This window comes from Somniosus microcephalus, unplaced genomic scaffold (genome assembly GCF_052327205.1).
Source record: "Somniosus microcephalus isolate GS21.2 unplaced genomic scaffold, FLI_Smic_1.0 unresolved_chr5, whole genome shotgun sequence".
Taxonomy (NCBI): Eukaryota; Metazoa; Chordata; class Chondrichthyes; order Squaliformes; family Somniosidae; genus Somniosus; species Somniosus microcephalus.
In genome coordinates this window covers 48964219-48989732 of record NW_028225183.1, presented here as the reverse complement: position 1 = coordinate 48989732, position 25514 = coordinate 48964219, and the positions used below count along the sequence as shown (strand labels likewise).

Genomic DNA, 25514 nt, shown 5'->3' with positions numbered 1-25514 from the left:
TTTTACACTTACATGGACAAGAACGGAAAGCTTGAAACAATAACAATTGCCAGACAACTTCAGCTTCCTTGCATCGCCCCGCACCCTGATCACGAGTCAACAACGATTCAATCACATACAACGTCGCGAGAACGCCCCCATTTGAATGTGTCCAATCAGGGCCTGAGGATTGAGCTGCTCCATCACAATCAGCTCCAGTACGTTGGAGGACTCGGTTGTGAGCGGGTGATTTGTTCCTGTCGCTGGCGGCATGGCCGAGAAACGAGCAGCCCCTGCAATCTCCTGTTTTCAGCCAAATGCTAGAGGTATGAATTTCTAATCATCAAATCTTTGACCCGAGATGACTTGATTATTGTGTTTGAATGCGGTTTAGTGACTCGCACGGGCCTTGTGCTTTTCTTTTCGCGTGCGGTTTGCAGTGTGTGACCGCTTAACGTTTTGAGACTGAAATGAAGTGTAATGTCTGATTCAAATTGCTGCTCCATATGGCGTTCGGCCAAATTGAGGAATTCAACACAACGAACGGGATTCAAATCGCCATTTCTCTCGTGTGCTGCTTTTGTCCCTTTATACGGCCGCGTGCGTGTCAGAGAATGTGGTTGGAGAATAAATCTGCGGCTGCATTGTTTTCAGTGGTGAAATGAAATCAGCAGACTCTACGAAGGAAGAACATATAAATTCTTTCAGGGCTTGACTGTGCGGATGCTGAGAGGCTGTTAACCCTGGCTGTGGAGTCCCGAACTCGGGGTCAATGTTTCAGAATAAGGGGCCGGCCATTAACAATTGAGATGAGGAGAAATTGCTTAATTGTAAGGATTGCGGTTCTTTAGAATTCTCTACCGCAGACGGTTGTGGTGTTCAGTCGTTGAGTACATTCCTAACCGAGATGGATTTGCCCATTACAGAAATCAAGGTATATGGGGCTAGGTCGGTAATTTTCAGTTGAGGTAGAGCCATGAACTTATTGAACGGCGGAGCAGGATCGAGGGCCACATGGCCAAATCCTGCTCCTATTTCTTATGTTATCATGTATCGATCTTGGCCGGCAGGTTTGAGAACTGTGGCTGGTCTGGCTTAGTTCATTAATAAGCATCGCAAAAGGCAGTAGCATAAACTGGAAAATGGCTGCACGGACGACGTGCATTTTCTTCAATGCGTTGCAAAAGAAATATTTTCGACGGTTACAATTGCTTTCACGGTTTCAAGAGCATTAAACAACGTAGTATTTCTCCTGTGGCCTCGGCCTCTCGTGGTGCCTTGATGTAATAATGGGGTGAAGCGCTTGTTTTACTTTCTGCTTGAATCTTTGTTTGATTGTAGCTTTGAATGTGTCTCGGCACAGGAAACGAAAGGCAACGGTTAAAATGAAGTAAAAGCGGGTAATTTGGGACGACGTCTTCATTTCCGTAGTCGGCAGGATTCGAATCTGCACGGGGAAACCCCAATAGATGTCAAGTCCATCGCTTTAACCATAACCACTCAGCCACGACTACCCCGGTAGTCGATTGGTCTCAAGCACCTTCTCATTTGAACATAAGAACATAAGAAATAGGAGCAGGAGTAGGCCAATCGGCCCCTCGAGCCTGCACCGCCATTCAATAAGATCATGGCTGATCTGATCCTAACCGCCAATCCACTATCACAGAACCATCTCCTGAATCTAACAGAATTAGACACACGAAATAGGAGCAGGGTCAGGCTATACGGCCCCTGGGCCCGCTCCGAACCTAGACTCATGTCCAAATTCCTGCCCGCTCCTCATAACCCTTAATTCCCTTTACTTCTAGGAAACTGTCTATTTCTGTTTTAAATTTATGTAATGATGTAGCTTCCACAGCTTTTTGGGGCAGCATATTCCATGGACCTACCACCCTCAGAGTGAAGTAGTTCCTCCTCATCTCAGTTTTGAAAGAGCAGCCCCTTATTCTAAGACTATGCCCCCTAGTTCTAGTTTCACCCATCATGGGGAACATCTTCCCCGCATCCACCCGACCCAACCCCTTCACAATCTTATATGTTTCAATAAGATCACCTCTCATTCTTCTGAACTCCAATGAGTAGAGTCCCAATCTACTCAACCTCTCCTCATATGTCCATCCGCTCATCCCCGGGATTAACCGAGTGAACCTTCTTTGTACTGACTGGAGAGCAAGTATGTCCTTTCTTAAGTATGGACACCAAAACTGTATGCAGTATTCCAGGTGCGGTCTCACCAATACCTTGTACAACAGAAGCAATACCTCCCTATTTTTATATTCTATCCCCCTAGCAATGAAAGCCAACATTCCATTGGCCTTCTTAATCACTTGCTGCACCGGCATACTAACCTTTTGAGTTTCGTGCACCAGGACCCCCAGATCCCTTTGTACTTCAGTACTTTCCAGTTTCTTGCCATTAAGATAATAACTTGCTCTACGATTTTTCCTGCCAAAGTGCATAACCTCACACTTTCCAGTATTGTATTCCATCTGCCAAATCTCTGCCCACTTACTTAGCCTGTCTATGTCCCCTTGCAGGTTTTTTATGTCCTCCTCACTCACTACTTTCCCTCCCATCTTAGTATCATCTGCAAACTTTGATATGTTACACTCGGTCCCCTCCTCCAAATCGTTAATATAGATTGTAAAGATTTTGGGGACCCAGCACTGACCCCTGCGGAACACCACTAGTTAATGATTGCCAGTCTGAGAATGAACCATTTATCCCAAATCTCTGCCTTCTACGAGATAGCCAATCCTCTATCCATGCCAGAATATTATCCCCAATCCCGTGATTTTTTATCTTAAGCAATAATCTTCTGTGTGGCACCTTGTCAAATGCCTTTTGGAAGTCTAAATACACTACGTCCACTGGTTCCCCTTTATCCACCCTATATGTTACTTCCTCAAAGAACTCCAGCAAATATGTCAAACATGACTTCCCCTTCATAAAACCATGCTGACTTTGTCCTATTAAATTATGATTATCCAAATGTCCTGTTACTGTCTCCTTATTAATGGACTCCAAAATTTTACCTACCACAGATGTTAGGCTAACTGGTCTATAGATTCCAGCCTTCAATCTACTGCCCTTTTTAAATAAGGGTGTTACATTAGCTGTTTTCCATTCTGCCGGGACCTTTGCCGAGTCCAGGGAGTTTTGGAAAATTATTACCAATGCATCCACAATCCCTACCGCCACTTCCCTCAAGACCCTAGGATGTAAGCCATCAGGTCCAGGTGATTTATCCGCCTTGAGTCCCATTATTTTACCGAGTACCACTTCCTCAGTGATTTTGATCGTGTTTAGCTCCTCCCCCCCGTTAGCCCCCTGTTTGTCCAGTGTTGGGAAATTCTTAGTGTCTTCTACTGTAAAGACTGATACAAAATATTCATTCAGTGTTTTTGCCATCTCCATATTTCCCACCATTAATTTCCCAGTCTCATCCTCTAAGGGACCAACTTTATTTTAGCCACCCTTTTTCTTTTTATATAACTATAAAAACTCTTACTATCTGTTTTTATATTTTTTGCTAATTTACTTTCATAACCTATCTTCCTTTTCTTAATCAATCTTTTTGTTATTTTTGGCTGTCTTTTAAAGTTTTCCCAATCCTCTATCCTCCCACTGGCTACCTTATATTCCCTTGTTTTTAGTCGAATACTATCCTTAATTTCTTTACTTAGCCACGGATGGCTGTCTTTTCTTTTGCACCCTTTTCTTCTAAGTGGAATATATACTTTTTGGAAGTTGTAAAATAACTCCTTAAATGTACACCACTGATCATGTATCGTCCTACCCTTTAATCTATTTTCCCAATCTACTCTACTCAATTCCGCTCTCATACCTTCATAGTCTCCTTTATTCAAGCTTAGCACGCTTGTTTGAGATCCAACCTTCTCACCCTCTAATTGAATATGGAATTCTACCATGTTATGGTCACTCATTCCAAGGGGATCATTTACATTTTTAATTAATCCTTTCTCGTTACACAGGACCAGATCTAAGGTTGCTTGCCCCCTGGTCGGTTCTGTTACATACTGCTCAAGAAACCCATCCCTAATACACTCAATGAACTCATCCTCAAGGCAGCCCTGCCCAATTTGATTTGTCCAATTAATATGATAGTTAAAATCCCCCATAATTATAGATGTTCCCTTATTACAAGCCTCAACTATTTCCTGATTGATACTCCGTCCAACAGAGTTGCCACTGTTCGGAGGCCTATAGACTCCGCCCACTAGTGTTTTTTTCCCCTTTTTATTCCTTACCTCCACCCAAACTGTTTCATTATCCTGATCTTTTGACCCAATATCATTTCTCTGTATTACAGTGATTCCTTCCTTTATTAACATAGCCACGCCACTTCCCCTTCCTTCCTGCCTGTCCTTCCTGATCGTTAAATAACCTGGTATGTTTAATTCCCAGGCATTGTCACCCTGCAGCCATGTTTCTGTAATGGCCACAAGATCATACCCATATGTAATTATTTGTGCCATGAACTCATCTATTTTGTTACGAATGCTACGTGCACTCAGATAGAGAACTTTCAAAGATGCTTTGTGACACTTAGTTCCTGCTTTTGCCCTTTTTATTACTTTAGCTTTTACTCCATACCTTCTGCCCCTTCCTGACACGCTCTGGTTTTCAATTTCCCCACTGCTACCTAAGTCTATGACCTTCTCTGTTGTCATTTTTATTATTTGCTCTCTAGGAACCTCCCCCCCACTAGTTAGTTTAAAGCCCTCTCCACAGCCCTAGTTATATGATCCACCAGGACTCTAGACCCAGCACTGGCCAAGTGAACCCGTCCCAACGGAACAGCTCCCTCCTGCCCCAGTACTGGTGCCAGTGTCCCAGGAAGCAAAACCCATTTCTCCCACACCAGTCTTTGAGACACGCATTTAACTCTCTGATTTTATTCGTCCTAGCCAAATTCGCTCGTGGCTCAGGTAATAATCCAAAGATTATTACCCTTGTGGTTCTGCTTTTTAATTTGGCCCCCAGCTGCTCAAACTCCCTCAGCAGAACCTCTTTCCTTGTCCTGTCTATGTCGTTGGTACCAACATGGACCACGACAACTGGATCCTCCCCCTCCCACTCCAAGTTTCTCTCCAGTCCAGAGGAGATGTCCTTAACCCTGGCACCAGGCAGGCAACACAGCCTTCGGGTCTCTCGCTCTCGGCTGCAAAGAACTCTATCTATCCCCCTAACGATACTATCCCCTACCACTACCACATTTCTTTTAACTCCCCCCACTTGAATGGCCCCCTGCTCCACGGTGCTGTGGCTAGGTTGCTCATCCTCCCCGCAGTCCCTGTTCCCAACCCCACAGGGAGTAAGAGCCTCGAACCTGTTGGACAAGTGCAAAGGCTGCGGCTCCTCCAACACTACCTCATGGATCCCCGTACCTGTCTCACTTCTAGTCACACCATCCTGACCCTGGCCACGGACTACATCTGAATTAATTAATCTAATTGGTGTGAATATCTCATGATAAACAGAGTCCAGGTAACTCTCCCCCTCCCTGATGTGTCTCAGTGTTTGAAGCTCGGACTCCAGCTCTTCAACACAGAGCCGGAATTCCTCGAGCAGCCAACACTTACTGCAAATGTGATCACCGTGAGCATCAATGGTGTCCACCAGCTCCCACATATTGCAGCAGCAACACATCACCTGATCTCCCATTCTATGTAATTAATAAAATTTGTTAATATTATTCTTAAATACCCTCTGCCCCGATTTTAGATGATGAATATCACACCTTAGAAACTATAAACCAAAGAGATTTAAGCTTCAAAATGGAGAAATACTCACCAACCAATCACTTACCCGCTTTCTGGTGACATCACAATTGGATTACTTTTGACCTCTCTCCTTCCCTCAGAGTTCCCAGACTGGAGACTGGTAAACCTTACCTGGTCTCTGGGGCTTTTTATTGCCCCGCTCTGCCGCTCAGGATTCCCGCCGACGCTGTGAGGCATAACCTGGTCTCTGGGGCGTTTTATAGCCCCTCTCTGCCGCAAAATCGGTGCCTCTGCTGTGAACGCTCTGTTACATAATCACTTGGGTTCCCGTGGAATAGTTCGAATTGCAAAGCGTTTTACATCTGTCTCTGTGGCACAATGTGCCAGCGCTTTCAGGTGTTATCTGAAAAGTCGGTGGTTCGAGCCCGCCCAGGGACGTGCGTAGCTTTTAATTTTTGCAAACATACTTATTGTATAAAAATGGAGTCTTTGATTCCGTGAAATGAACAGTGGTGAGCAAACTGCTGCTGCCTTCCTGCTTCCAATGGGAACAATCGCTTCATCGATCATCCTGCCAGGCAGCCTCCGTATTCTACTTCCCTTATGCCAATATTCCAACTGCAGAGTTCTTGCCATGAAAATCCAGCAGGATAATCGGCCACAGTAGATAATCCATGCCGAAAACCCTTTCCTACACTTTCCTCAGTTTTACACTTACCTGGATAAGAATGGAAAGCTTGAAACAATATCAATTGCCAGACAACTTCAGCTTCATTGCATCGCCCCGCACCCTGATCACGTGACAACAACCAACCAATCACAAACAGCGGCGCGAGAACGCCCCCATTGAATGTCTCCAATAAGGCACCTGAGGATTGAGCTGCTCCGTCACAAGCAGCTCCAGTACGTTGGAGGACTCAGTTGTGAGCGGATGACTTGTTCCTGCCGCTGGCGCCGCGGCCGAGAAGCGAGCAGCCCCTGCAACCTCTTGTTTTCAGCCAAATTCTAGAAGTTTGAATTTCTAATCACAAAATCTTTGATGCGAGCTGATTTGGTTGCTATGTTTGAATGCGGTTTAGTGACTGTCACGGGCCTTGTGCTTTTCTTTTTGCGTGCGGTTTGCAGTGTGTGATCGCGTATCGTTTTCAGTCTGATTCAAATTGCTGCTTCATAAGGCGATCGGCTAAATTGAGGCAATTCGACGCTACGAACGGGATTCAAATCGCCTTTTTCTCCCGTGTGCTGCTTTTGTCCCTTTATACAGTCGCGTGCGTGTCAGAGAATGTGGTTGGAGAATAAATCTGCGGCTACATTGTATTTCCTGCTGTGTGTCCATCCAGTTAAACATTGTTTTCTGTGGTGAAATGAAATCAACAGATTGTATGAAGGAAGAACATATAAATTCTTTCAGGTCTTGACTGGGCGGATGCTGAGAGGCTGTTTACCCTGGCTGTGGATTCCCGAACTAGGGGTCAAAGTTTCAGAATAAGGGGCCGGCCATTTAGGATTGAGAAGAGGAGAAATTGCTTAATTGTAAGGATTGTGTATCTTTGTAATTGTCAACCGCAGAGAGCTGTGGTGTTCAGTCGTAGAGTAAATTCCTAACTGAGATGGATTTGTACTTTACGGAAATCAAGGTATATGGGGCTAGTTCGGTAATTATCAGTTGAGGTAGAGGATCAGCCATGACCTTACTGAATGACGGAGCAGGATCGAGGGCCGCATGGCCAAATCCTGCTCCTATTTCTTATGTTGTCATGTACCGATCTTGGCCGGCGGGGTTGAGAACTGTGGCCGGTCTGTCTTAGTTCATTAATAAGCATCGCAGTAGGAAGTAGCATAAACTGGAAAATGGCTGCGCGGAGGACGTGTATTTTCTTCAATGGATTGCGAAATAAATATTTTCGACGGTTAACATTGCTTTCACGGTTTCAAGAGCATTGAACAATGTAGCATTTCTCCTGTGACCTAGGCCTCTCGTGATGCCGTGATGAAATTATGGGGTGAATTGCTTGTTTTACTTTCTGCTTGAATCTTTGTTTGATTGTAGCTTTCAATGTGTCTCGGCACAGGAACCGAAAGGCAGCGGTTAAAATGAAGTAAAAACGTGTTATTTGGAACGACGTCCTCATTTCGTAGTCAGCAGGAATCGAATTTCTGCGAGGAAACACCGAAGAGGTTTCAAGTCTGTCGCCTTAAACACTCGGCCACGACTACTCCAATGGTTGATTCGATCCACGCACCTTCTCATTTGCTGCAATATCGGTGCCTCTGCTGTGAACGCTCTGTTACATAAACACTTGGCTTCATGTGGAATTAATCCAATTGCAAAGTGTCGCTCGTCTGTCTGTGTGGCGCAATGGGCCAGAATTAAAAACAGGGCATTGCGGACAACGTTTTCATTTCCGTAGTCGGCAGAATTCGAACTTATAGCAGGGAAAGCAAAGCGGGTTTTTATTTCCTTGCCTTAACCAATCGGCCACAACTGACCGGAATTTCAACTAGCCCCACGCAGCTTCTCATTTGCTGTAAAATCGGTGCCTCTGGTGTGAACTTTCTGGAGCATAATCACTTGGGTTGCCGTGGAATAATTCGAATTTCAAAGCGTTTCTCGGCTGTATTTGTGGCGCAATGGGCCAGCGCATTCAGCTTTTAATTCAAAGGTTGGTGGTTCGAGCCCACACAGGAACAGATTTCAATTTTTGCAAAATTATCTGTTGTATAAAAATGGAGTCTTTGATTCCGTGAAATGAACAGTGGTGTGCATACTGCTGCTGCCTTCCTGCTTCCAATGGGAACTATCGCTTCATCGTTCAGTCTTCTGCCAGGCAGCCTCGATATTCTACTTCCCTTGTACCAATATTCCAAGTGCAGCGTTCTTGCCATGAAAATCCAGCTGGAAAATCGGCCACAGTAGATAATCCATTCTGAAAACCCTTTTCAACACTTTGCTCAGTTTTACACTTACATGGATAAGAACGGAAAGCTTGAAGCAATAGAATTGCCAGACAACTTCAGCTTCCTTGCATCGCCCCGCACCCTGATCATGTGACAACAACCAACCAATCACATACATCGGCGCGAAAATGCCCCATTGAATGTGTCCAATCAGGGCCTGCGGATTGAGCTGCTCCGTCACGATCAGGTCCAGTACATTGGAGGACTCGGTTGTGAGCGGATGAATTTTTCCTGTCGCTGGCGCCGCGGCTGATAAGCGAGCAGCCCCTGCAATCACTTATTTTCAGACAAATGCTAGAGGTATGAATTTCTAATCAGAAAATATTTGACCCGAACTGATTTGGTTACTCTGTTTGAACACTAATAAACAGATACAAAAGCAAAATACTGTGCATGCTGGAAATCTGAAATAAAAAAACAAAATGCTGGAAATACTCAGCAGGTCAGGCAGCATCTGTGGAGAGAGAAACAGAGTTAATGTTTCAGGTCGAGTTAACTTTAACGTTTCCAACATCCCAACAATAACTACACTTCAAAATACTTCATTTGTTGTTAAGCGCTGTGGAACATCCTGAGGAGGTGAAAAACGATAAGGCAATCCATGTCTGAGAAGAGCGTGCGAGCCTGAGGGGAAACATTGCAAGATGACAACAAATAATATCGTGACAACCGTCGGCAGAAAGTAAGCGAAACGGAAGATATCGAGTCAGAGGGAAGAAATAAACAATGGTAGAAAAAAGGAAAGATAATAATTTCCTCAGGGAAATATTACAGAATTTTGCCAATTGTGTTAATAAAATTCTGAGCGTAGCCGGCACTTCTGGTCTTCCTTCTAATGCTCTCACAACTGAACTATTCCTGCCGTATTGAGCCTGAAATTTACCATAATTAAAGAGGAGAGAATAATAGGGGATATTTGCCCTCATAATCAAAAGTTCCTCAGACTAATGGAATTCAAACAACATCTGACCCTTATCCTCAACACGGAGACCAGCCCACCACCTGTTTCCAGCGAATACATCTTCTCTTATCCTTGTCTTAATGTAAGTTTCACTGTCTGGCTAGGTTAGGTTGAGAATATTAACTTGTAATATTGATCGAATTGACGCGCAGGAGCAGATGGGATACGCTGGAACTCATAAAATAACATTTTGCCGAAAACTATAGTGTTTATCACAATATTTGGAGATGCTGTGGATAGAACCCAGGACCTCAGACATGAATGCGCTGTATTACTGAGCTACATCCCCAGCTGATGTTTTGCTGTAATGTAAAACAGAAGAACCGGCTGTATTATCTTTCTAATCTCCCTCTGTGTTCCAATCTGTGCTGAAGTAGGTTCAACGGATGCAACTGTGTGTGAAGAGAAGAATTCTGGCCTCATCACTCCAGGAACAGAGAAAGGGGGAATGAGAAGGAAGACTTGAGGGATTATATTGCATCTTCCCTCAAGGAAAAAGTAGACTGAGAGGAGACCTCACATAGGCCTTTATCATTATGGAGGGGTTAAAGTCATAGACTATTACATCACAACAGGGGCCATTCGGCCTGTCGTGCATGTCCTGGCTCTTTGAAAGAGCTGTCCATTTTCACCCCATACCCCAGCGTTTTTCCCACCACCCTGCGAGTTATCTTCAAATAAATCTCCAATTGTCTTTGGAAGTTGCTGTCGAGTCTGACTCCACTACCTTTTTAGGCAATGCATTCCTGCAATTAACAACCATCTGTGCGCCGATTTATATTATATCTGTGACCTCTGGTTACCATTCCAATTGTCAGGGGAAATAGTTTTCCTACTTGTTCTATCAAACCACTTCAAGTATTTGAATATCTCTATTAAGCCTCCCCTTAACCGTCTCTGCTCTAGGAGAACAATCCGACGTTCTCCAATCTCTCCACACAACTAAGATCAATTAACCCTGGTACCATTCTAGTAAATCTCCTCTGTGCCCTCTCCAAGGCTTTGCTATTCTGGTCAAAGTTTATGCCCATAATTGAACACAATACTCAACTGAGACTAACCAGTGTTTCAAGATGGTTTAGCATAATTTCTTTACTTTTCTTCTCTATTGCTCTATTGAGAAAGCCAAGCATCCCATATGCTTTTTAACAGCCCTGATCGTGTCCTGCCACCTTCAAAGACTTGTGCGCATGCACATCCAGATCTCTCTGTTTCATAACGCCTCTCCCCATTCGTCCATCCAAAATATATCACATCACACTTCTTTGCATTAACATCCATCTGCCATGTGATCCCATCCTTCTTGAAGGCGATCAGAGAGTCAGTACCCACAACACCGACTGGCAACGCATTCTTCAGGCACAATGCTTTCTGGGAAAAGTAACACCTCCTAAAATCCAGTCTATTCCTCCCTGTGTCACGCTGAGAATATCTTCTTGTTATATTGATCGGATTCGAGCGCAGGAGCAGGTTGGAGGTGCTGTTCAACCGGTAAATTTGGAAGGGTGAACGGGGAAGCGGTGGGGAGAAGGTGGCTGTGAGAGTGGCAGCAAGGAGGGTGCGGTCGATGGGTTGTAAGAAATGCAAGCAAAAAAATTGTAATAGTGGTAGAATCTCTGAGTAAGTGAGACCCAGCGCGTGTGGAGATGTGTGAGGGAACGGAAATGTCAGCATCGAAAGTTTAAGTGTGGCATAAATATTGTCAAAACTGGCCAGCCTGCACAGTGTAATGGTTTTAGCGACGAAATTTACAAAAAAACACAATATCTGGCAGCGGTAGGATTATCCACATAACTTAAATCCAATAACCCTGGTACCATTCTAGTAGATCTCCTCTGCACCCTCGCCAGGGCCTTGCCATCCTTCCCGAAGTGTACGTCCATAATTGAACAATCATAAATTTCGTCGCTTCACCAACAGCAGTAAACCATGCAGGGTGAGCGGTTCTGCACATTATCATATCACTTCTTCACCATTTTCCTCATGGAGGTCCATGCTATCCTTTCCCTTCAGCTGTTATTGACAGGCAGAAACTATTTGCAGAATTTCCTCTGGTCCATCATTGGCCTGAATCCAGCACCAGACACGACAAACACCGACATCCAACCAACTGAATTCAGAACGTTCAGTCACTCGTCTCCATAGCCGCTGTGACTCACTTATATCCACCACTTTTAGAATTTTGTTTCTTCCATTTCTCACTATCATGACGTGAGTGGATTCTTTAGTGCAGTCAAGACAATATACGGCCCAAGCACACAAGTTTCTATCCCACTGCGGGCCAAGAACGGAGAGGTACTCATCAAAGACAGGGAGGCAGTCAGTGCCTGCTGGAAGGAACACTTCGAGGAGCTCCTTAACCGAGACTCTGTCTTTGATGCAAGTGTCCTCAACTCCCTCCCGTCGCATGATACCCACCACCGCCTCAGCGTAACCCCAGCCCGGCATGTGGTTGAAAATGCCAGCTGACAACTGAGGAACAACAAGGCCTCAGGAGCAGATAAAATCCATGCCGAGGCACGAAAGCATGGCGGAGAATCACTACTGACTCGAATTCATGAACTCATTTCTCTTATCAGACAGTGGGAGAGCATGCCAGGCGATCTCAGAGATGCCGTAATTGCGGCCATCTTCAAGAAAGGTGACAAGTCCGATTGCGCTTATTACAGAGCAATTTTCCTGCTGTCTGCCACAGGGAAAGTCATCGCAAGAATCCTCCTCAATTGCCTTCTCGCAGTGGCTGAAATGCTCCTCCCAGAGTCACAATGTAGATTCTGCACACTAAGGGACACAATGGACATGATCTTCACTGCACATCAATTACAAGAGAAATACAGGGAACAGCGCCAACCGCTGTACATGGCCTTCTTTGACCTCAGAAAGGCCTTCAACACTGTCAATCGTGAGGGATTATGGAGTGTCCTGCTCAATTTCGGCTGCAGTCAAAAGGTTGTCAGCATCCTTCACCTGCGTATGACGACATGACAGTCATGATGCTGACCAACGGTGCCACCACAGACCCAATTCACGTATAGACCGGGGTCAAGCAAGGCTGTGTCATCGCACCAGCGCACTTCTCGATCTTCCTGGCTGCAATTCTCCATCTCACTCTCAGTAATCTCCCCACTGGAGTGGAGCTAATTTGCAGAACCAACGGGAAACTGTTCAACCTCCGTCACCTGCAGTCCAGATCCAAGGTCGTTCCATCCTCTGTCGTCGAATTTCAGTATGCAGATGACACTTGCATCTGCGCACACTCTGAGGACGCACTCCAACCCATCATCAACACCTTCGCTGAAGCACTCCAGCGCATGCGCCTCACACTAAACATCCGAAAGACATATGCCCTCTAGGAACTTCCCCTGCCATACAGTACTACCCCCCGATTATCAAAATCCACGACAAGGTCTTGTTTAACGTGGACCACTTTCCATGCCTCGGGAGACTACTGTCAACAAGGGCAGATGTCGATGACGAAGTCCAACACCGCCTTCAGTGTGCCAGTGCAGGCTTCGGTCGCCTGATGAAGAGAGTTTTCGAAGACCAGAACCTTAAACCAGGCACCAAGCTCATGGTCTAAGGTGCAGTAGTGATACCCACCCTCCTGTATGCCACTGAGACATGGACCATGTACAGCAGGCATCTCAATGCACTGGCTATTTACCACCACTGGACCTCTTCAAGGTCCTGCAATTTCATTGGCAGGATAGGCTCAAAACGTCAGTTTTTTTGCTCAGGCCATCATCCCCAGCATCGAAGCTTTGAACACACTCGATCAGCTCCGATGGACGGGTCACATCATCCGCATGCCCGATACGAGACTCTCAAAACAAGCTCCCTACGTGGAGCTTCGACACGGCAGGCGAGCCCCAGGTGGCCAGATTAAACGCTTCAAGGAAACCCTCAAAGCCTCCTTGAAAAGGTTGAACATCCCCACCGACACCTGGGAATCCCTGGCCCAATACTGCACAAAGTGGAGAACAAGCATCCAGGAAGGCGCTGAGCACCTCGAGTCTCTTAGTCAGGAGCAAGCAGAAGGCAAGTGCAAACAGCACAATGGGCGCACGCCAACCCAAGCACTTTAACCAGCCGCCCCTTCAATCAGCGTGACAGAGACTGTTGGTCCGGCATTCGACTCATCAGTCACCTGGGAACTCATTTTTCGTGTGAAGCAAGTCCTAGGGACGGCCTAAGAAGAAGAAGAAAGTGCAGCGGAAGCGTGCTGGGCCCATAACCCAGAGTTCGATGGATTGAAACCAAATTATGATATTTGCATTCTTATTATCACCAACAATAAAAACAACTATTGCTACCCACAATCGTATCACATTTATTTTTTTATCACACTTTAAACTTTACTTGTACCAACTTCCTGCTTAGAGTTAATGCAAATACCTGCAAAACAAATTTCAAATCAAGTCACTTTTATTCGCACCAAAATAAGCTGCAAATGCTGCAAACTCGCAGCAGCCTTGGCTTTCCTCTTTCTCTCAAACCATTCCTGCAGCGCCGCCACTCCACCACCAGATGGTGATCTTGGCCACCGTGAAACACTGGCACATGGTCACAGTGAGGAGCCGAACAGTAACACAGAACACCATTAAAAAACAGGGAACGCACTTACACAGCTGCAAAAACATTTACACAACAGGGAGCGCCTTTACACCATTCAGTATTATGACACATCTTCACTATTTTGTTCATGGATGTCCATGCTAACCTTTTCCTTCAGTTGCTATTGACAGGCAGATACGATGTGCAGACCTTCCTCTGGTCCATAATTGACCTGATCCCAGCACCGAGCACTGCAAACACCGTCACTCAACCAACTGAATTCAGATCGTTCACTCAATCGTCTCCACACCTGCTGCCTCTCAGTTATTCAGATAGCGACCACTTTTACATTTTTCCTTCTTCCATTTCTTATAATCTGTCGCCCGCACCCCCCATTGCTGCCACTCTCGCACCCACCATCTCTCCGCCGTTTCCCCGTTCCCCCTTCCAAACTTGCCAGTTGAACCGCACCTGCCATCTGCTCCTGTGCACCAATCCGATTAATATAACACGAATAGCTTTTTTCAATCTAACCTTTCCAGACAGTGAAAATACATTAAGACAAGTATAAGAGAAGATCCGTCCTCTATAAACAGTGGGCGAGCAGGGGTTTGTGTTCAGGATGTGGGTCAAATGAATTTTTCATTCCATTAGTCTGAGGAACGGGTGATTAGGAGGGCACATATTCCCTTTCAATCTCTCCTCTTATAACTGTGGTAACTTTCAGGCTCAACGCGGCAGGAATAGGTCAGTTGAGAGAGCGTTAGAAGGAAGATAACAATGTGCTATCTATGCTCAGAATATTATTACCACAATTGGCACAATTCTCAATTATTTCCCTATGGAACTGGTTGTCTTTCTACTGTTGTTACTTTCTTCCCTCAGGCTCGTTCTCTCCGCTCTCACTGACTCTCTGCCACTGATTCTCCCCAGCAGCGGCGGCGCATCTGAGTGGAGCGAGGCAGCGGCGGCAATTTAAAGAGTGGGAGAGGCGCAGATAGGCCCCACAGCGGCGGCGGCGGCGGACCAGAGTGGAGCGAGGCAGTGGCCGCGACTTAAAGAACGGGAGAGGCGAGGGTAGGCCCCTCAGCGGCGGCGGTGTCGGTCCTGAGTGGAGCAAGGCAGTGGCGGCGCTTTACAGAGCAGAGGGGCGCAGGTAGGTCCCACAGCGGCGGCGGCGGCGGACCTGAGTGGAGCAAGACAGCGGCGGCGAATTAAAGGGTGTGAGAGGCGCAGGTAGGCCCCACAGTGGTGGACCTGAGTGGAGCGAGGTGGCGGCGATGATTTAAAGAGGGGAGAGGCGCAGGTATGCTTCCCAATCTCCGAGCTCAGAACAAGGGAGAGATAGACGTAAAAAGTAATGGAAGTGTGACTTCACCAGAAAGAAGGTAAATGAATTGTTGGTGAGTATTTCCCTCTTTCTCCTTTTTTCCAAACTTAAATTCGTGTTTTATAGTTTATAGGGTGTCTGTGGTGTAGTGGGGACTGCTGGTAAACCAGGGCCCTTAAGTATATCATTTAATTGTAGTGTAATTGGTGGGATTGATTTGATTTAATTTAATTTGAATTAATTAAAGGGTACATCGTGGCAGGACGGCTCAGCACCGTGGCATGCTCCTCCTGCGCTATGTGGGAAATCAGGGACACTTCCTGTGTCCCTGCTGACCATGTGTGCTGGAAGTGTGTACAGCTGCAGCTACTGACAGACCGCATTACGGCACTGGAGCTGTGAGTGCCTACATACTGGATCATTTGTGATACTGAGCAGGTTGTGTAAAACACGATTAGAGAGTTGGACAGACCGCAGGTAAAGGCAGGTAAAGGCTGTGCCGAGATTCAAAGCTACAATCAAACAACGATTCAAGCAGAAAGTAATACAACCACTTCACACCATTATTACATCAGGGCATCACGAGAGGCCTCGGCCACAGGAGAAAAATACGTTGTTTAATGCTCTTGACCGTCGAAAATACTTATTTTGCAACCCATTGAAGAAATTGCACGTCGTCCGCGCAGCCATTTTCCAGTTGATGCTGCTTCCTGCTTCGATGCTTATTTAATGAACTAAGCCAGACGAGCCACAGTTCTCAACACCGCCGGCCAAGATCGGTACCTTAGATTATAAGAAATAGGAGCAGGATTTGGTCATGCGGCCCTCGATCATGCGCCGCCATTCAATAAGGTCATGGCTGATCCTCTACCTCAACTGAAAGTTACTCACCTAGCCCCATATACCTTGATTTCCGTAATGTACAAATCCATCTCTGTTAGGAATGCACTCAACGACTGAAAAGCCACAGCCCTCTGCGGTAGAAAATTCCAAAGATGCACAACCATTAGACTGAAGCAATTTCTCCTCATCGCAATGCTAAACGGCCGGCCCCTTATTCTGTATCGTTGATCCCTAGTTCGGGACTAGACAGCCAAGTTAAACAAACTCTCAGCATTCGCCCAGTCAAGCCCTGAAAGAATTTATATGTTCTTCCTGCTGATTTCATTTCACCACAGAAAACAATGTTTACCTGGATGGACAAGCAGCAGGAAATACAATGCAGCCGCAGATTTATTCTCCAACCAGATTCTCTGACACGCACGCGGCCGTATAAAGGGACAAAAGCAGCACACGAGAGAAAAGGCGATTTGAATCCCGTTCGTAGTGTCGAATTGCCTCATTTTGACCGAATGCCATATGAAGCAACAATTTGAATCAGACATTGCACTTCATTTCATTCTCAAAACGTTAAGCGATCACACACTGCTATCCGCACGCAAAAAGAAAGGCACAGGGCCCGTGCGATTCACTAAAGCGCATTCAAACACAGCAACCAAATAAGTTCGCGTCAAAGATTTTTTGATTAGAAATTCATACCTCTCACATTTGGCTGAAAACAAGAGATTGCAGGGGCTGCTCGCTTCTCGGCCGCTGCGCCAGCGACAGGAACAAATCGCTCACAACCGAGTCCTCCAACGTACTGGAGCTGCTTCTAACAGAGCAGCTCAATCCTCAGGCCCTGATGGGACACATTAAAATGGGGGCGTTCTCGCGCCGCTCTATGTGATTTATTGGTTGTTGTCACGTGATCAGGGTGCGGGGCGATGCAAGGAATCTGAAGTTATCTGGCAATTGTTATTGTTTCAAGCTTTCCGTTAAATATCCATGTAATTGTAAAACTGAGGAAAATGTAGAAACGTGTTTTCAGAGTGGATGATCTACTATGGCCGATTATCCTGCAGGATTTTCATGGCAAGAACGTTGCACTTGGAATATTGGTATAAGTGAAGTAGAATATCCAGGCTGCCTGGCAGAAGACTGATCAATGAAGCGATTGTTCCCATTGGATGCAGGAAGGCAGCAGCAGTTTGCTCACCACTGTTCATTGCACGGTATCAAAGACTCCATTTTTACACAATAGATAAGTTTGAAAAAATTAAAAGCTGCTTCCGTCCCTGGGTGGGCTCGAGCCACCAACCTTTCAGGTAATAACCGAACGCGCTGGCCCATTGCGCCACATAGACAGACAAAAAACGTTTTGCAATTCGAATTATTCCACAGGAACCCAAGTGATTATGTGCCAGAGCGTTCACAGCCGAGGCACCGATTTTGCAGCAAATTGGAAGCTGCATGGTTCCGAAGCCCCGTCGGGGTAGTCGTGGCCGAGTGGTTAAGGCGATGGAATGGAAATCCATTGGGGTTTACCTGCGCAGGTTCGCACTCCTGCCGACTATAGCACGAGGACGTCGTCCCAAATGATCCGTTTTCACTTAACTTGAACTGCTGACTTTCGGTTCCTGTGCCAAGATTCAAAGCTACAATCAAAGAACGATTGAAGCAGAAAGTATAACAAGCACTTCACTCATTATTAAATCACGGCATCACGAGAGTGCTAGGCCACAGGAGAATACTACGTTATTTAATGCTTTTGAAACAGTGAAAGCAATTTTAACCATCGAAAATATTTAGTTTGCAACCCATTGTAGAAAATGGACGTCGTCCGCACAGCCATCTTCCAGTTGATGCTGCTTCCTACTGCGATGCTTATTTAATGCACTAAGCCAGACGAGCCACAATTCTCAACCCCGCCGGCCAAGATCGGTACATTAGATCATAAGAAATAGGAGCAGGAATTGGCCATGCGGCACTCGATCCTGCTCCGCCATTCAATAACATCATGGCTCATCCTCTACCTCAACTGAAATTTACCGACCTAGCCCCATATACCTTAATTTCCATAATGTACAAATTTTTCTCGGTTTAGGAATGTACTCAATGACTGAACAGCCACAGCCCTCTGCGGTAAAAAATTCCAAAGATGCACAATCCTTAGAATGAAGCAATTTCTCCTCATCTAAATCCTAACTGGCCGGCCCCTGATTCTGAAACTTTGACCCCTAGCTCAGGACTCCACAACCAGGGTAAACAACCTCTCAGCATCCGCCCAGTCAATCCCTGAAAGAATTTATATGTTCTTTCTTTGTACAGTCTGCTGATTTCATTTCCCCACAGAAAACAATGTTTAACTGGATGGACACCCAGCGGGAAATACAATGCAACCGCAGAATTATGCGCCAACCACATTCCTTGACATGTACGCGGCCGTTTAAAGGGACAAATGTAGCACACGACTGAAAAGGCGATTTGAATCCCGTTCTTAATCTCGAATTGCCTCACTTTGGCCGAACGCCTTATGAAGCAGCAATTTGAATCAGACATTGCATTTATTTTCAGTCTCAAAACATTAAGTGATCACACACTGCAAACCGTACGCAAAAAGAAAAGCACAAGGCTCGTGCGAGTCACTAAACCGCATTCAAATACAGCAACCAACTCAGCTCGCGTCAAAGATTTTGTGATTAGAAATTCATACCTCTAGCTTTTGGCTGAAAACAAGAGATTGCAGGGGCTGCTTGCTTCTCGACCGCGGCGTCAGTGACAGGAACAAGTCATCCGCTCACAACCGAGTCCTCCAATATACTGGAGCTTATTGTGACGGAGCAGTTCAATCCTCAGGACCTGATTGGACACATTCAATGGGAGCGTTCTCGCGCCGCTCTATGTGATTGGTTGGTTGTTGTCACGTGATCAGGGTACAGGGCGATTCAAGGAAGCTGAAATTGTCTGGCAATTGTTATTGTTTCAAGCTTTCTGTTTTTATCCATGTAAGTGTAAAACTGAGGAAAGTGTAGAAAAAAGTCTTCAGAATGGATTATCTACTGAGGCCGATTTTCCTGCTGGATTTTCATGCAAGAACGCTGCACTTGGAATATTGGTATAAGGGAAGTAGAATATCCAGGCTGCCTGGCAGAAGACTGATCGATGAAGCGATTGTTCCCATTGGAAGCAGGAAGGCAGCAGCAGTATACTCACCACTGTTCATTTCACGGAATCAAGGACTGCATTTTTAAACAATAGATAAGTTTCCAAAAATTAAAATCTGCTCAAGCCCCTGGGTGGGCTCGAACCACCAACCTTTCAGTTAACAGCCGAACGCGCTGGCCACGACATCTCCGACGGTTAATTAGAACGACGAATCATCTCACTTGCTGCAAAATCGGTGCCTCTGCTGTGTGCTTTGCTGTGAACGGTCTGGTATATAATCACTTGTGTTCCGGTAGAATAGTTCCAATTGCAAAGTGTGTTTTCGCTGTCTTTGTCGCGCAATGGGCCAGCGCATTCGGCTGTTAACTGAAAGGTTGGTGGTTCGAGCCCACCCAGGGACGTGAGCAGTTTTTAATTTTTGCAAACATACCTATTGTATAAAAATTGATTCTTTGATTCCTTGAAATGAATAGTGGTGAGCATACTGCTGCTGCCTTCCTACTTCCAATGGGAACAATCGCTTCATCGATCAGTCTTCTGCCAGGCAGCCTGGATATTCTGCTTCCCTTGAACCAATATTCCAAGTGCAGCGTTCTTGCAATGAAAATCGAGCAGGAAAGTTGTCCACTATAGATAATCTATTCTGAAAACCCTTCCCTACACTTTCCTACATTTTACACTTATATGGATAAGAAAGGAAAGCATGAAACAATAACAATTGCCAGACAACTTCAGCTTCCTTGCATCGCACCGCACCCTGATCACGTGACAACAACCAACCAATCACATACAGCGGCGCGAGAACGCCCCCATTTGAATGTGTCCAATCAGGGCTGTAGCTGTTCAGTCTTTGAGTACATTCCTAACGGAGATGGATTTGTCCATTACGGAAATCAAGGTATATGGGGCTAGGTCGGTATTTTCAGTTGAGGCACAGGATCAGCCATGATTTATCGAATGGCGGAGCAGGATCGACGGCCGCATGGCCAAATCCTGCTCCTATTTCTCATGACCTAATGTACCGATCTTTGCCGGCGGTGTTGAGAACTGTGGCTCGTCTGGCTTAGTTCATTAAAGAAGCATCGCAGTAGGAAGCAGCATCAACTGGGAGATGGCTGAGTGGATGACATGCATTTTCTTCCATGGGTTGCAAAATAAATATTTTCGACGGCTAAAACATTGCTTTCCCGGTTTCAAGAGCATTTAGCAATGTGGTATAGTATTCTCCTGTGGCCTAGGCCTCTCGTGATGCCGTGATGTAATAACGTGGTGAAGTGCTTGTTTTACTTTCTGCTTGAACCGTTGTTTGATTGTAGCTTTGAATCTCTGCACAGGAACCAAAAGGCTGCAGTTAAAATTAAGTAAAATCCGGACGATTTGGGATGACAGCCTCGTTGCCGGAGTTTGACAGGATTCGAACCTGCGCGAGTAACCTAAACCATCATCCTAACCACTCGGCCACAACTACACCGACGCTGCCTTGAACACACGCTGCTTCTCAATTGCTGCAAAATCGGTGCCTCTGCTGTGAACGCTCTGGCACATAATCACTTGGGATCCTGTGGAATAATTGTGATGGAGCAGCTCAATCCTCAGCCCCTGATTGGACACATTCAATGGGGGCGTTCTTGCGCCGCTGTATTTTATTGAATGGTTGTTTTCACGTGATCAGTGTATGGGGCAATGTAAGGAAGCTGAAGTTGTCTGGCAATTTTTATTGTTTCAAGCTTTCCGTTCTAATCCATGTAAGTGTAAAACTGAGGAAAGAGTAGAAAAGGGTTTTCAGAATGGATTGTCAACTGTGGCTGATTTTCCAGCTGGATTTTCATTGCAAGAAAGCTGCACTTGAAATGTTGTTTTCCTGAATGAGCTGTTTGGACACCATTTATCTCTCTGCTGCTGTGTGATAAAGGGCAGTTACCAAGATTACCTGTAATCATCTGGCAGTATTCTCTGACTATATTCGCTGTGCATTTATGCATTTCTCCACTTCCACTGACGAAGGAGCAGCGCTGCGAAAGCTTGTAATTTCAAGTAAAGCTGTTGGACTATAACCTGGTGTTGTGTGATTTCTTACATTTGTCCACCCCATTCCAAGACCGGCATCTCCACATCATCTAAGCTTCTCAACGACTCATTCTTTACAAGTAATTTCCCCTTCATTCAGAAAGTGCTGCTGTTTTCTCATGTCGACTCTGCTAAAATATTGCAAATTATAATGATATACCCTTTCACAAAACGCTGCAATAATAAAGAGCCGGACATGCATATTTACATATAACCCTTAAAAGGAAACGAATGATCCCTCAGTAACTTTTCTTCAGGCAACGGAAAGTTTTCTGGAAATTAATCTCTCCTTCTATGTATTGCATCTGAAGTAAATGTTTGTCTTATCTTCATATGAACAATAATTCGGAATCTGATGTGTTTGAAAAAGCAATTATCAACTTTTGCCCATAAAGTCCGAAAGGCATAGGGACATAGTGAGGTTTTGGCCCATCAAGTCTTCAACACTTGTCACATTCACTCACTGTGGTTGAAATATTTCACCAATAAACCTACCTTCTTTTGTTTAAGCGGGTTTCACATTGTTGTCTTATAATAGTCCTGTGAAGTGTCTTGGGATGTTTTAACTATGTTAAAGGCGCTATATAAATACAAGTTGTTGTTGTCGTTTGCAATCTTTCTCACTCTTTTCAGTGTGATCATTCGGTATAATAATAGTGATTAAATGATATAAGGGAAAGCCACATTAAATGCTTAGAGAAGGAGGTGGATATCATGTCCCTTTATGTTGTTATATGTAAGGGAGACACCGGAAATATTGAAGTATTCGAGCCAACAGTTCAGCAATCCTAACTTCCTCCAGCATGGTCAGTACTTGCAGTAAGGCTTTGTTCCATTTCAGTCTTGCCGTAAATCAAAATGATGTCCTGTAGCAGGGAATATCACCAGGACCTTCTAATAACCGTGGCGTTTTCCTGAGCAAACAACATTAAAGGGCTGTCCTATGATGAGAAATGGGCCTATACTCTCGGGAGTTTAGAAGAATGAGAGGCGATCTCATTGAACCATACAAGATTCTGAAAGGGATTGAAAGGGTAGAGGCTGAGAGGTTGTTTCCCTTGGCTGGAGTGTCTAGAACTTGGGGGCATAGTCTCAGGATAAGGATTAGGCCATTTAAGAAGGAGATGAGGAGGTATTTCTTCACTCAGGGGGTTGTGCATCTTTAGAATTCTCTGCCCCAGAGGGATGTGAATGCTGAGTGTTTGAGTATATTCAAGGCTGAGATAGATAGATTATGACGGCTCAATGGGACGCATGGCTCTAACCACAAGCACTCATCAATACATAATGAATAACAGAAAATGGTTACTTCTCCAATAACCCTGCTGCCCGTATTGTGACTCGCACCAAGGCTCCTTCACACATCACCCCCTGTGCTCGCTGACCTGCATTGGGTCACGATCCAGCAACGCCTCGAATTTAAAATTCTCTTGTTTTGAAATCCCTCCAACAGCTCGCCCCTCTATTTCCCTGTAACCTCCAAGCAATACACACTACAACCAATACACACTTTAAGGCAACGCAGAAACGCAGTGTGCTGCAGGTCCCGTGCATCCAGTGAGCTGGCATTTAAAGAGAAAATACGTGCACGTGCTGAATTTTGAATAGGTCGCACAGCCCGTTGACGAGGCCGGGCAGGCCAAAGAAACAAATTAGAGGGACCATTGCCTATAACTCTCCGAGATCATATAATAGAATGGTTGCAGCACAGGAGGAGGCCATTCGGCCTGTCGAGCCCATCCCGGCTCACTAAAACAGCACTTGAGCTAGACTCACTCCCCCACCCTTTCCCCGTAGCCCTGCAATTTTTTTCCTTTCAGGTCCATATCCAATTCCCTTTTGAAAGCCACAATTGAATCTGCCTGCAGCATCCTTTCAGGCAGTGAAATCCAGATGCTATCCACACGCTACATAATCAATTTTCCCTCATGTTGCCTTTGATCTCTGTGCTCCTGCAATTCGGGCCTTTTGCTTCACCTTTGACGGGCGTGCTTTCAGCTGCCTAGGCACTAAAATCAGGAAATCCCTCCCGAAACTGCGCCACTTCTCTGCCTCTCCTCCTTTAAGATTCTCCTTAAAACCTAACTTTTCGACCAAGCTTTTGGTCATCTGCCCTAATATCTCAAATGCAAAAGCAATATACTGCGGATGCTAGAAATCTGAAATAAAAACCGAAAATGCTGCAAATACACAGCAAGTCCTGCAGCATTTGTGGAGAGAGTAACAGAGTTGTTGGAGAGAAGAGCAGAACTTCATCAATATGGGCATTCTTAAAAGAGAAGTGGCAGTGAATTAAACAGTAATACAGTTCTTACGAAGGGTCATCGAACTGAAACTTTAACCATGTTTTTCTCTCTCCACAGATGCTGGCTGTCCTGCTGAGCATTTCCAGCATTTTCTGTTTTTATGTCCTAATATCTTCTTGTGCGGCAGGATGTGAATTTTGTTTGATAACGCTCCTGTGGAGTGCCTTGGGACGCTTTACTACATTAATGGTGCTATATAAATACAAGATAACAAGTCAATAAGGAGAAACTGTTTCCAGTGTCAGTTACAGGGGCAACAGATTTAAGAAAATTTGCAAAATAACCAATAGGATGTTTCCCCACCTCCCTCTCGAGGTGAAAAAAGTGATGCAGAAAATAGTTGTGAGTGCCTGCAATGCTCTGCCTGAAAGGGTGGTTGAAGTGAATTGAATAGTAATGTTGAAAAGGTAAATTGGATAATCTTTGAAGGTAAAATCATTGCAGGGATTTGGTGAAAGAACAGAGGAGTATGATTAATTGGATAGCCCTTTGAAAGAGCCAGCAGAGGTACGATGGGCTGAATGACCTGGTTCTGTGCTGTATCATTTTTTCTGTAGTTAACAAGGTTAAACATTTTGCCGAAGTGCAGAGTTGGCAGGCAGCTTTGAAAATCTGGTTGTACGCGATGAGGAATTGTAAGTGTGAATAAGTTTTGATTTTTTGTGGAAAAATATGTAATTTCTCAGTTGTAAGGATGAATATAAATGTGAGCATAAAGTGGGAATACGCAAGAGGCCCGAATTGCAGAGCACAGAGATAAAAGACAACATGAGAGAACTTTTTTTACGATGAGTGTGGATAGCATCTGGAATTCACTGCCTTAAAATGTGCTGGAGGCAGATTCAATTGTGGCTTTCAAAAGGGAATTGGATATGGACCAGAAAGGAAAGAAATTGCAGGGCTACGGGGTAAGTGTGGAAGAGTGGGACTAGCTGAAGTGTTGTTTCAGAGAGCCGGCACGGGCTCGAAAGGTCGATATGGCCTCCTTATGTGCTGCAACCATTCTATTATATGATCTCGGAGAGTTGTAAACATTGATCCCTCTAATTTGTTTCTTTGGCCCGGCCGACCCGTCAACGGGCTGTGAGACCTATTCAAAATTCAGCAGATGCATGTTCTTTCTCGTTAAATGCCGGCTCACCGTATGCGTGGGACGTGCAGCACGCTGCATTTCTGCGTGGCCTTAAAGTGTATATTGGTTATAGTGTGTATTGATTGGAGGTTACAGTGAAAGGGAGGGGCGAACCCGTGGAGGGATTTCAAAACTAGTGAATTTTAAAATCGAGGCGTTGCTGGACCGTGACCCAATGCAGGTCAGCGAGCAGAGGGGGTGATGAGTGAACGAGACTTGCTGTGAGTCATGATATGCGCAGCAGGGTTTTTGGCGAAGTAACCCTTTCCGTTTCTTCTTTATTTATTGATGTGTGCGTGTGGTTAGAGCAGGAGTAGGCCATGCATCCCCTTGAGCCATCAAAATCTTTTGATCACAGCCTTGAATACACTCAAACGCTCAGCATTCATAGCCCACGAGGGCAGAGAATTCCAAAGATGCACAACCCTCTGAGTAAAGAAATTCCTCCTCATCTCTGACTTAAATGGCCTACCCCTTATCCTGAGACTATGCC

General features: G+C 45.3%; 1 protein-coding gene and 1 non-coding gene across 2 annotated transcripts in view; one reads left to right on the top strand and one right to left on the bottom strand.

Annotated features, from left to right (window-relative positions):
* Window positions 1-25514, bottom strand: part of LOC147088186 (Fc receptor-like protein 5) — a 509517-nt gene that overhangs the window by 381554 nt on the left and 102449 nt on the right. The window lies entirely within an intron of this gene.
* Window positions 17844-17926, top strand: trnas-gga (transfer RNA serine (anticodon GGA)). Its single transcript has one exon. It is a non-coding gene; the product is annotated as a tRNA-Ser (tRNA).